The sequence below is a fragment of the Gavialis gangeticus genome, unplaced genomic scaffold (assembly GCF_001723915.1).
Source record: "Gavialis gangeticus isolate Ggan-Ray unplaced genomic scaffold, GavGan_comp1, whole genome shotgun sequence".
Lineage (NCBI taxonomy): Eukaryota > Metazoa > Chordata > Crocodylia > Gavialidae > Gavialis > Gavialis gangeticus.
The window spans coordinates 8351924-8364873 of NW_017728995.1; the positions used below are offsets into that span (position 1 = coordinate 8351924).

Sequence of the window (12950 nt, forward strand, 5' to 3'; positions counted from 1 at the left end):
CCTGCCAGGCAGGAACCGGTGAGTCTGAGTCGGGGCTTTTTTTCCAAAGTGCCGGAGCTGGGGTGGGCGGGGCAGCCATTGCTGGGGCTGGGAGAGCAGGCAGGGGATGGGCCTGGGTGATTCGGCTGAATTGATTTGGCAGTGATTCAAATCACCCAATCAAATCACTGTCCCCCAAATTGGCCAAATCTGGAGCTAATACTAGCAGCTTCACACAGGCCTAGTATTTATTGACTAGTCTGTAGTGAGGTAACTTTTGTATTCATGCCTGAATATTTGGATGGGTGAAGTATAAAGTTCTGAATAAAGACATTGATCCTGGTATAGCTTCCTCCTCTCTCTGAAGTCAGCTGGAATAACATTCTGATCACTTCTCTAAAATCACAGTTATAACTTACCATTTTCTTCTGTGTTCATTGAAGCTCTAACAATGTATATTTACTAAACAAAAATGCTAAACGCATTTGGTTCAACTGGTAGGGAATAATTTAGTTTGTCAGGTCACGGTGACAAAATATTTGCCAGGAAGTGTACAGAGCTGTCCTAGGAGTCAATAAATAGTGTTCAAATTTCCCATCTCTTGTGCTTAAAAAAAACCCAACAAATAAAATCTTTGTGTAGTAATGCTAAAGAAGAAGATAATTACCATGTCTTTATGTTGCCTTATTTGGAACACTTAGTGTATTTTGTATTTTTCCTTGAAAGAAAAGCCAGATGAGTAAACACGCTGATTCATGAATCTTCTCCTTTCAAAATAGCTATTTGGTTAAGTTTTTCTTTTTTAAATATGAGTTCATTTTCATGTTATAATCTTGCTTTTGGAGTGCACTCAAATGTAGCATATAGGGAAATCTTGTCCAATTAATTTTCTTATACCTGTAAAATTCCTCATAGGTCTGATAGTTGAAATCTGTTTGTTTTTACTTCAGACATGAAGGGCTCAGTTCTCTTCTGGTATGCATGAGGGGCCACATTTGAATCACTGGTGTAGCTGCATATCACACTGACTTCAGTGGGAGGCATGTAGGATCTGAGAGAAGAACCTGTGTGTGTGTGTGTGTGCGCGCGCGCGCATGTGCGCTCTCATTATATAATTTATGCAAGTAAGCAGCTTTAAATTATGTAAATTAGTCTGTACTGAATCTACCATCTGGAAAATGTTAAGCTTACAAAATCTGTTGGGGCAATATGAGGGGCTGAATATTATTGAAAAGGGAGAAAATGTTGATGGAACAAGCAACCACTTGAACAAGCAACCACTCTATGAATAATTATTCAGATACTACTATTCAACAGCCAAGCTATTCTTCCATAATAGCCAGTACAATGTAATGGACTTAAAATAAGTATTTTAAAGTTGACTCATTTGAAGAAATCTGGCTTACCATGGCCAGCTACATGCTGGTTAGTATGCACTTCAGGAAGGGCAAGGAAAAGCTGATAATAGAGAGCTCTATGAAAAGCTCTAGAGCTAGTCAGAAACTTGAGACTAGATTGTATACATCTGGGTGTAATTTGGAATCTGATCCATCCTGCAAGGGTATAACTTCTCCTGCAGCCAATGATCAATGCATATGTAGAAAGATGGCAAAATTTGGGACCTAAAATTACAGTGTGATTGCAGTACAACTACCGTCCACCTAGACTCCTTATAGCTACTTTATTTTGATCATGCTGTAGGAGCTGTGCTAAATTCACATGCTGTGCTTCAAAATAAGAGTAATTGTTGTACAAGAAAAAATTTAAACGCGAATACAACTCCCCCAGATGACAAAATTGCCTCTCTTGAACTATTAATTTTGCAAGGTTGGGACAAGGCAACAATTCTGGTTGGCATGACAATTCAAACAACTGCCTAGCTGACACAGAATTTGATGTTAAATACAGCAGGTTTTGGAAAAGGGATATATTCTTATTTTATTTTAAAACAATTAAAAAATGAATAAAACTTGCAATTTAGTAAATATGTGAGTCCTTTATCTTAGACTTTTAAGTAAGGCTGAGATAACAATGGAGAGGAGCCTTCAGGAATAAAAACAGTGGCAATATCCAGATATCTGATCCATCTTACTCTGCTTCCTCTCAAGTGTTGACTAGCTTGCTTTCACCTTGTTCAGAGGGCAAATTGAAGAGAAATTGGGTAAGTTATTATATGGATAGCTGTACAAAGAACGTAACTAGTTGTAGGGTGGTATAATTGATGCTGAATTGTACATGACTTAAATGACAAAGCACACAGGAATTTTGAATGAAAGAATCAGATTTTATGCCGTAATTAATGATGGCTTCTTGGAAACAAGTTAAAGGAACTGGGAAGCTTATATCAGTGAGGTACTACTTAAGACTAAAAAGAAAAATAAAGCTGGGGGAATTTTAGAAAACCTAACAGTATTTTGAGAAGAATTATGTAAAAAATAAGCTAACAGAACTCTTGGGGAATTTAAAATATATAAATTAAAGAAAATAAAAATGAATATATACATATATATAAAAAATTTAAAGGCCCAAATGATTTGTATAAACTCAGAACAAGGAAAGAGTAATACATTTGGGAACCAGTTAAGGTAATGTTGTTGGCTACAAGCACAGGCTCTGGGAATGTAAAATGCTTCCTTTTTCTTATTTTGACCAAGTAGTCATAAAAACCAAGAAGAAAAAAATAATTGGAAAGAACTTGTTGGAACCATCCATTTCCCTTTTGTGAACCTTTATAATCCTTCAAGGATCTATTGAAAGGTTCACAAAATGGGTCTTTGCTACCTTGGGCCACCTATACACATGATGGACCTCTGCTCTGATGCAGTTGGAGTGACTCTCAGAGCCACTTTAATTAAAGTGCCTTCCACAGCCCCATCCACCCCAGAAATTGTGTATAGGGCTTGATTCTACCATTCTTACTCATGATGAAATAGGAGTTCTTCCAGAATAAGCTGCTGCTTGATGTAAGAGTGGTATACTGACACTTGCAATGACTAATATTACTTAACAAGCATGTAATAAAATGTTGCCTCTGGAGAAGCATTTTGCCTAAAGAAAGTAAAATGCCTCTTAGGTCACTGACAGACATGTAGCTCCCCACCATAACTCATAATGCTTCATAGAAAGAGCCATGAGTTATAGTGACCCTCTTGACGCAACATGTTCTCTGTTGGATCCAGGGGAGGGGTGGGGAATTGAGCTGCACTTTGGAGCCAGCTGCTTGTCTGCAGCTTCTCTCCTGTAGCCCTGCCTCTCCCCGCCCTCCTGAAGACAGCAGCAGAGCTGGGAGGAGGGGAAAGGAGGGGAGGGAGCTTGGTCTGTGGTTTGTCCAGCCTGTGCTGGAGTGGGGCCGAGTGGATTGGAGCCCTCCCACCTTGGTGGTGGTGGAGGGCTCCAATTCACCCACCTCTCTAACTCCAGTGCAGGCTGAGCCAACCCCAGACTGAGCTCCCTCCTCTCCTTCCTCTCCCATCCTGAAGACAGCACCAGGGGTGCCTGCTCCCCAGGACCTCCTGAGCATCCCCTGACCCCTGCCTGTTCTCCCAGTCCCTCCCATGGCTGCCCCACACGGCCCCAGCTCCTAGTTTAAAAAAAAAAAAAAAGAAAGAACCCCCCCACTGGCTGCTGCAGGGGGGGGATGGGCAATCACCACTTCCCCCTACTGCCTTGTGCTGCATGGGGGGCTGTGTCATGAGCCCCCATCTCCCACCTACTCTCCCAGCCCCGTCAATAGCTGCCCCTCCTAGCCCCAGTGTCTGGCTCTTTAAAAGAGAAAAAAAAAAGCCCTGCACAGATGCTGCAGTGGATATCAGGGATTCTGGGGGCTCATGGCAGATCCACCCCCATGCAGCATTGGGCAGTGGGGGGCAGTGGGGATTGCCCCCCTATCTGGCATCAGCTAATGAGTGGGGGGGAGACTGGAGCTGGGTGGGGCAGCCATTGGGGGGGCTCGGAGAGCAGGCAGGGGGTGGAGGGCTCATGACAGAGTCCCCCACACAGCATGGGACAGTGGGGCAGCAGTGGGGATCACACCAACACCACCACCACCTGGGAGCATCTGGTGAGTGCTGGGCATTTTTTTTTTTTTAAGAGCCAAGAGGCTGGGGTTGGGCAGGGCAGCCATTGACGGGGCTGGGAGAGTGGGTGGGGGATGGGGCCTGTTTGATTCAGAAATTTGACCGAATCAATTCGGGACAGTGATTTGAATCACCGAATCGAATCATTGGCCCCTGAATTGGCCGAATCCGAAGCAAATGCTAGCTGCTTTGCCCAGGCCTAATAAGTAGATACTGTACTCCCTTCAACTTCTGAAAGGCCCCAAAGGTTAGCCCCACATACAGTGTAATATGATAGCCAATCTTAAAGTGATGCTGCTGTATGTAGCAAAATCTACAACTGACAGCATGTCATGCTCTTCTCACTAGGTACAAAAAGGGTGAGAAAAAAATCCCTCTTGGCCTTTCAGCAAATCTGATTAAGTATTACAAATCAGAAGAGTACATTGAATTCAGTTGCAATTATGTGATTTCAGTTTAGCAAAATGCCAGGCTTTATTATCCATTGATCATTCATTAGATCCAGTTGCATGTTACATGTGCTAGTAATATTGTATAAAACAGAATAGTAATTACAGAATAGTTTGTCAAATTTTATTATCTGTTATGACAAAATACTGTGTGTACCATTACTGGGAACTTACAGAAAGATTTTACTGATTGCATGCTTATTAACTCAGTAGGCATGGGGTTTAATTTAAAAAAATAACAGTGGGAGACCATTGATGCTCCCATAAAAAGTACACCAGATTCTGCTGCACTGCAGTAGTGAAACAAAGTCTTCCCATTTAGACTCAGCATACTGTAACCCTACTGAGCTGACTTACTATGATAAACTATTGTCATTGAATTGTATTCCCACAAGCTATTCTAAAAAATAGAATGCAATTACATGTATTTCTAATTATTTGAGAGATGTAGGGATAAATGTTTTATACAGCTATTTTATTGCTTACTACTCTCATAACTTGCAAGGCAGCTTGGAGTGCCTTGTCTCATTACATTATGATTGAATAAATTGCTCTTTAATGAAATGGGTCAGCAGTGTTTGTAAAACACTGATCTTAACCATGGATTTAAGACTGTATTAAAACTTGTAAAGAACAATCACTCTTCCTATACAGTTGACATCACAACAGCTTCACTTTCCAAGGTCAAATTGGGAATTACAAATCTGTGAGCAAAAGCATTTCTGCAGCTTGATATTTTAAGAGGCTTGTTCTTTCCAACAAACACTTAGCACGGGTGGGATTAGGTTCCTGCATTGCTGAGCTACTGGACTAGCAACTAAGGGCTTTCTTTAGAGACCACCTGTGTGACGCTTTGAATGATGTAGGGAAAAAATGTGTCTTATAGTTTCATAGTTTCTAGGGTCGGAAGGGACCTGAGCAGATCATCTAGTCCGACCCCCTGCCATGGCAGGAAAGAGTACTGGGGTCAAACGACCCCAGTAAGGTGGTCATCCAACCTCCTCTTAAAAACCCCCAGGGTGGGAGCCTGCACCACCTCACTTGGAAGCTGGTTCCAGACTCTAGCCGCCCTGACCGTGAAGTAGCGCCTCCTGATGTCCAACTTAAACCTTCCCTCCGCCAGCTTGTGACCGTTGTTCCTGGTCACTCCTTGCGGCGCTCGGGGGAACAGGGACTCCCCCAGTGCCTGCTGATCCCCCCTAACCAGTTTATAACAGGCCACAAGATCCCCCCTCAGCCTTCTCTTTTGAAGGCTGAACAGGTTCAGGTCCCGCAACCTTTCCTCATAGGACCTGTCTTGTGGCAGGGAGAATGTTATGTAGGAAATAATACATGAACTGAAAACTACCTATAATGAATCACTGTTTTCAATTGGTTGCAAGGAGGCTTAGTCATAATGTAGCCAGTCAAATGGGAGTTTTGAGGGCAAATCTTTCTATCTGATTGTTCTTTATTCTTTAGGAAAAATCTATAAAGAATAAAGCAAAATCTATAGGTTGATTCTCTAATGGATAGATAGATGAAGGTTTTGAATCACTTGATCATCTGTGTTTGTTTTTAAAAAAAAGTGTTTTGCTTGTAATTTTTTATGGTTAGTCAACATTACATCCGATTTTTAAATCTGATGGTTCCCGGTGAGTCCTGCCTTTTGACTCTGCTTTTCTGGGAAGAGACTCTTCATTTTTTGTTGCATTTTCCAGAGAGCACACAGTCAGTTTTAAATGCTTACATAAAGTAAAATATGCGATGGAAGAACTGAATTAACAGCACCCTTCCCCCCCCCATAGAGAAATATACCCCCCTTCACTCAGGGCTCCTTTCCACCAGCTGCAGCCAGAGACAGCAGAATAGGTCTGTGCTGCTTTTTGTTGTGCTGGTAACTCTGGTGGGGATGGAGGCAGTATAAAAGGAGCCCCTCTTGCTCGGAGGCCCTCCCATTGCTTCCCAGCTGAGGTCTTGGTGGAGGCCAGGCTGGACCCACTCAGCAGTGGGGCTCCTTTTCCACACTTCCCCTCCCCTGCCAGAGTCATCAGTGCAGGGAAAAGCAGTGCAGCCCCATGCTGCCACTTCTGGCTGCAGCTGGGTGAAAGGAGCACCCCTGTCATGGAGGACCCAGCCTGGTCACCACCAAGACCTAAGCTGGAAGCTGGGTGGCGGGAGGTGTCTGGCAGGGGGGCTCCTTCCCCCTTCCCCGCCACTAGAGTTCCTGGCATAGCAAAAAGTGGCACTGTGCTGCAGCTCCTGGCTGCAGCTAGGGGAAAGCAATCCCAGGTTTTGGCCAGGTTGTGGTGAACCCCAGGGGCCAAGGGGCAGCTGTGGGAACAGAAACCCACCTTCCCCCTGCTGACCAGGCTGTGGCTTGCAGCTGGCCAGAGGGAGGATGTGGGCTTGGGATCAGAGGTTGTCACTGACTCAGGTCAGTGACAGCTGATGGTGCAGGACCAGCCCAGTGCTCAGGTACAGCATATAAGCTGTGCCCAAAATGAGTACGCTGCCCTGCAGAGGGCCCCTGAAATGCTAGTGAACGTGACCTAGCTTAACACCTGATGGGATGTGGCTCAGACATTGAAAAAAGTTCTTTAATCGAAAGCGCTTTCATCTGATAACACATCCATTGAGGGTTAAATTAGAGTGTGATGTGTCATTTTTAAAGCACTCTGTGAGCTGTGAACATCTGTTCTGTTATAGCTATAGAGCATTTTCTGCATGCTTATAGCACAGTAGGTATAATGTCTGTACCTAGGCTAAGTTCTTGTTGCTTATCACAATATACTACTTCTTCCTGGTGGCTCATTCTGACTGGTCAATCTTTTGTAGAAAAAAAGTGTTTGCCAGTATCATTTTGTGTTGTAACAACCAATGGTCATCTATCCTAGGTGTTGTATGCTAGGAGATGATTAGTGTGCAAGTGAGAGCATGTGGTTGGAATGAAAATGACTTTTTTTTTTGAGTAGGCAAAAAGCTGAGGTATGCAACCTATCTGAGAAGTACATTTATTTTCCTTTAACCACACAATATGAAACCCTAGAGGCAAAACTTGTGTGATGGAGACTCAAACGTTTGTATATTTGTTGCATTCTGTTGTCAAAAATGATTAGAAGTGACAGTTGTACACTCAGTAAATAAGGTGTGTTATCTAACATTAACCAGGCAGCTTCTTACGGACTTAAAATGATGCTCATACACTATTCTGAAATGAACTGGTGGGCTTTAATGTGTTTCTCTTGAGGCTTGGGTGCCATGTTGTGTGGGGAAAATGCATATCAATCAACTGTAATTTTCATCCATCTGTGTTGTCATTAGTTGTTTGTACATTCTGTAGTGCATGCTTACTAAATATTTTGAACGGGCTGGTTTTATAATTTGTGGAAACATGAATACGCTTAGAGTATTTGTTCATTTTCATGGTAAAATAGTGATTTGTTGCTGTCCCTCTTGATCATCTTTTTAAATACCATCCTTTAAAAGGTAAAGGGGAAAAATTGTGTACATTAAGATAGTCAACAGCATCTTTTTTTTTTTTTAATGTGTCCTATTTGTGTTAGCTTTCAGATGTCCATTCTGCTCTTGACTTACCTAGGTGTATGGCACCTTCTAATCAGAGGATAGAATGCCTTTTTTTCTTGTCTGCATGAACATACGCAGTTTTGCCTGGTTAAAAAAGATCATTTGGTCTGCTGTGATCTGGGGATACGTCTTAATGGTTCCATTATGGTACATAGTAATGGCTATCACAAATAAATGTCTGTCTTATTCAAGCTGGACAATGCATACAGAAATGTTATTTATTTGTTTGCAAACATCTGTAGAAGCACAAATAGCATTCTGAATATGCTTAAGCTGAAACTCTAAAAGAAGACTTGGATCATGCATTTTATAGCAGCAAAAAATGCTCTGGGCAAGAGTCTGAGAGAGAACCATTCACTATAACATGTGCAGGGCAAAAGTCAACCCAAAAGACAGTGATCAGAACCAGAGTACATCTAATTTATGTTCTGAGCCCTAATACTGGTAATAAAAAGTATGGCTAGTCATGCTGCCGGTAGCCAGTGATACTCATAACATCATCACCCACAAATGAACCTTTGCAATCTTTCAAAAGTTTAAAGTTCACTTACTTCTGAAGAAGGTTACATAACATTATTGATCTAACCTTTCTTTATGGTTAAAGCTTACTCACTTGTAAGGAGTATTCTTTGGAAAGGGTGATTTTGACCTTTACCTCCTCATTCTGAGAATTCATGACAATTGGAGCATATGAACACCCATCTCTAACCTTTTGTACTCTGGATCTTCAGATTATGACAGTTGCAGTCTGTTACTACTGCAGTCTAAAGGCTACAAAGCATAGAATTAACATAGCATTCCCACTTTAACATTTATATAACATTTTAGCATACCTTCACCCCACCTTCACAGTAAGAAAGGTTATGACCTTGTATAATGAGCTTTTCTGACCCTTTCTTCAGCTTTTGAGTCAATATAGCTTGCTTCTATAGACTTAATTTTAAATTTGGCAGTGGGTCTTTCTTACGGTTTCACTGTTTCTCTTGTCACCAAGAGAAATAACATGGTGTTTTTTATGCCCAGCTGTATAGAGCAGGGATGTCAAACTCATCTCATCCCACAGGCCAAATGAATGGCCTGGGAGTCCACAGGTAGGATGAATGGTGTGGGTTTGGCCCGTTAGGCTGGATCAGACCCCTCTCTCCCTCATCATTCAGATGCTGGATCCAGTGCCAGTGGTGCTCACTTTGGCCTGTCCAGGACTGTGCCACATGTGGTACCTGCCCTGGCTAGATTGGGACATGAGTGGCTTGTGGGCACCTGCCCTGGCCTGGCCAGAGTTGGTGCCAGATTCAGCATGAGTGGGACCCAAGGAGCACTGCCCTCCTCCCCAGAATTGCCAGATCCGGTGCCTGCTCTGATCAGTCCCAAAATGCACTGAATGCAGTACCCACTCTTGGTCCAATGCTGCATGTGGCACTTGCCTTGGACCAGACAGAATGGGCACTCCATACCCATTGTGTCTCAATCCAGCCAGGCCAGGGCAGGTGTCGCATGTGGCTTGTGATCCAGTCAGGCCAGGGCAGGCACCATGGATGCTGGTCTGACATGTCGGGGAGTGGTCCTGGCCTGGTCCCTGACCAACACTGGGGGTGGATGATGTGATATGTGTGACTAGCAGACGATAGCCAGTGACGAGAGAGAAGACTGAATCAGCATTATAAAACTATAGTGCAAGAAGAATACAACTGTGATTTTAATTTTGCTTTTTGAAAAAAATTATAATTTCTGAACTTTGTGGGGAGTTTGGTTTTAAATGTTTCTTTCACTTAGTAATTCTAGATTCAAATGGAGGGAAGGCTTTGAAATACAAATATCTGAGGGGAAGCTCTTCTTGCTGGGAATTCTTGGTATACCAAATTGTATCTGTTCAAAAGTATGCAGTCCTGCTTTGGGGAACGTTAATATTGGAACCAGCACATCCTAAATCTAGAACATATTACTTTATTTCACATGTCTGGATGAAATTGGCTCTTGTCAGTAAATGGTATGCTTTTTCTTCTATTAGGAAGCATTTTTAACTGCTTTTGTTCTGTTCAGGGGAAAGAGGGTCATGGAACTCTGGTTTAAGATAAAAACAGGTTAACACTTATTTAATATAGATAGGTGAGCCTCAGCATGATCAAACAGATTATCTGTGGAGGCTGTGAAGGAAGATTAAAGAAAAGGTCCTTCTGGATGTTTTGCTGTTGCCTTCCAGAAACTCAAAAAAACATTTGCAAGCACTCAAACACAGTTTGCAAGCACTAGCCATATTGCATCTTTCACAGTTGAATTAAACAGTAGTCCCAGCAGAAGAATGCATCTGAAAACAATCCCTGACAACTATCCCATGGATCATCCTTATGTATCTGTAGCAAAAACTTCTTGTCTCTCTCCTCCTCCTGACCAGCCAGGTTTCTTTGAGAATATATTATTAGGATTATTAGTGGACACTGAAGCCATGAGCCTTGCCTGCCTGATTTGGTGAGGCTTAGGCGTTTTACTGCAGACACATATGAATTAGTAAAGGGCCTGGAAAATCTGTCCAGGACAGTAGTATAACAGGATAACTCCTTGTTCTTGGCCAGGGACAGAAGTTGCACATAAAATGGTTTAAGCGAGCAGAAATTGCTTTAAATCTGTAGCAGAATAGAAGTTCAGTGCACATAAACCACTTCCAAAATGACTGAACCTGGTTTAAGATAAATCTGTTTGGAGGTAGTATCAGACTTAACTGATTTAGGTCAAACCAGTTTATCGAACTTCTGTCCCGGATTCCCTCCTGGTTCAAGCTAACTCAGTCCCCCAGCATCCCAGGCATGCCCCCTGTTCAGCTAACTCAGTCCCCCAATCATGCTGTTCAGCCTCTAGGCCAGCTGGGGAGCGGGGTATGGCTAGGGGACTCCAGGCCAGCTCTAGGCAGGGGAAGTCAATCCCCTGCTAAAGTCTTCCTACTTACAGCATGCCAGGCTGTACCCGGCTGGGGGGTCTGGTGTCAAGCTGGAGGAGTGAGTTTTCCCCCCTACCCCTTCCTCAGCTGGTCTGGAGGCTGAGGAGGGGGCATGGCTGGGGGACTTCAGCCTGGCTCCCGGCTCCAGGGAGTTGGAGTCAAGCCCCCACTGTGGGCTTCCCTCCCCCCTGAGCTGGGCAGCACATGGCTGGGGATCGAAAACCAGGCCAGAGGGGCAAGTCCCTCCCCCGGCCCTGCTCAGCTGGCCCAGGGGCTGAGGGGGCATGGCTCGGGGACTTCAGCCTAGCTTCTGGTTCCCAGTGGGTGGTTGGACAGAGTCAAGCCCTTGCTGTGGGCTTTCCCTTCTCCCCTCCCCCATGCCAGGCAGTACCTGGCTGGGGGTCTGATGCCAGGCCAGGGTTGGGTGGTTCTTTCCCCACCCTAAAGTCTAATATTAAGTCTGGTAATGGTGGGGAGACAGGGAGGAATCCCCTCTGCACCGGGGGCTGGGCTCAGGACCCTGCAAGGGGTGGGGAACCCTCTCTGAGACTGGGGGATCAAGCCAGCCACCTGGAGGGATTGTTCCTTCCCTGGAGGGGGGGACCACAAGAGTATGGAAGCCATGTGCTTGGCACCCAATCAAAGATGAGCCCTGCTTGGCTGCCTTCGACAGTAGTTAGCAGGCTGGGATATGTGCTTTATCGGCCCCCAGCTACTGGTATGGGCCACTGCAGGGGTCTGGCTGCTTTTCCAGTTTCAAAAGTAAACATGAGTTCCCTTGCTTACTGGTTCAGTTCACACAATTTAGAGAAACCTGCAAAGATTGAATTGATTCAGCCTGGGGCTCTTTGACTATCTGTACTTAGCCTGTAAGACTTGGGTTCTGAATGTACTTTACATGGGGATAAGCCTTGCCCTTATTACTTTACTAGGACTCTGGAATCATATAATCGATTAAGGGAAAGGCATGCTGTTGCTCCTAAAGCAGCTTGTATTTTTTTAAGCATTTTGAGCAAAACGTACTTAATGTTTATACTTTGGTCTGAAATATATAACAAAATGATTTGACTTGTCTGTGAATTGTATGGTTGTGTGCAATGATCTTTGTGCCAGTGGATATTTTAAGGAAGGGAAAGGATTTTCTGAAGCTATAGAAGAATCCTTCTGCGTCCCCCCCCCCTCAGTTTTTCTGTTCTTGGTTCATGATGGGTATGCTGATTTTACACAGGATATGTTAGGAACTTACATCTGAACCCTCTCATGTATCATTCTCCTATATAGTTACGGGAAAAACACATTGCGAAAAGTAACTTTTCTTGCGCTGTCATGAGATCTTTCAGCATTATCTGCCAATGCATGTTAGCACTTTGTATGCTATATTGTCTTTTGTGTGATTATGCAGATATAAAATTATATAAACATAAATTCCACACGGCTATTTAGTGACTGATTAAACAAAATATTGCCTAAAGGTGCTTCTGAACTTTAACATAGAACAGGAGATGAAATGTGTACTTCATGATTCCTGATACTTGTTTTGTGTGACAGTAAATAATGAAGTCCCACTTTTACACAAGAGTATTCACAAGGCACAGGTGACATAGTTGATACTGCAGGTTGGAATAACAAACCCAGCATAAGACTGAATCCATAAAATGAGTATTTGGAATCCTATCCATACATCTCCACTCAACAGCTTGAAGTTTAAGAACTTAAGAAACCTGTCATGACAAGAGAATCAAGTGTCGCTGGTTTGCCTGTTTCCCCAGCCTAGGAAATATTAACATTATGTCCAGAGTCTTTTCAGGCCTTTCCTTCAGGGCATGGTTCATTTTTCAAATGTAGTAAAACAGTTCAATATCAATTCCACACCTATTTCTTGACTTCCCCCCTGCAGGAATCCAGAGGATTCCTTTTTCCCCTTGCTTTTCTCCTACCAGGATCTGC

At 43.5% G+C, this 12950-nt stretch overlaps 1 long non-coding RNA gene across 1 annotated transcript in view; it reads left to right on the forward strand.

Moving 5' to 3' along the window:
* Window positions 1-4525, forward strand: part of LOC109287815 — a 14123-nt gene extending 9598 nt beyond the window's left edge. Inside the window, exon 3 of the long non-coding RNA XR_002094961.1 lies at window positions 4516-4525. This is a non-coding gene — a long non-coding RNA (uncharacterized LOC109287815). The remainder of the gene's footprint in view (window positions 1-4515) is intronic.
* Window positions 4526-12950: the final 8425 nt, after the last annotated feature.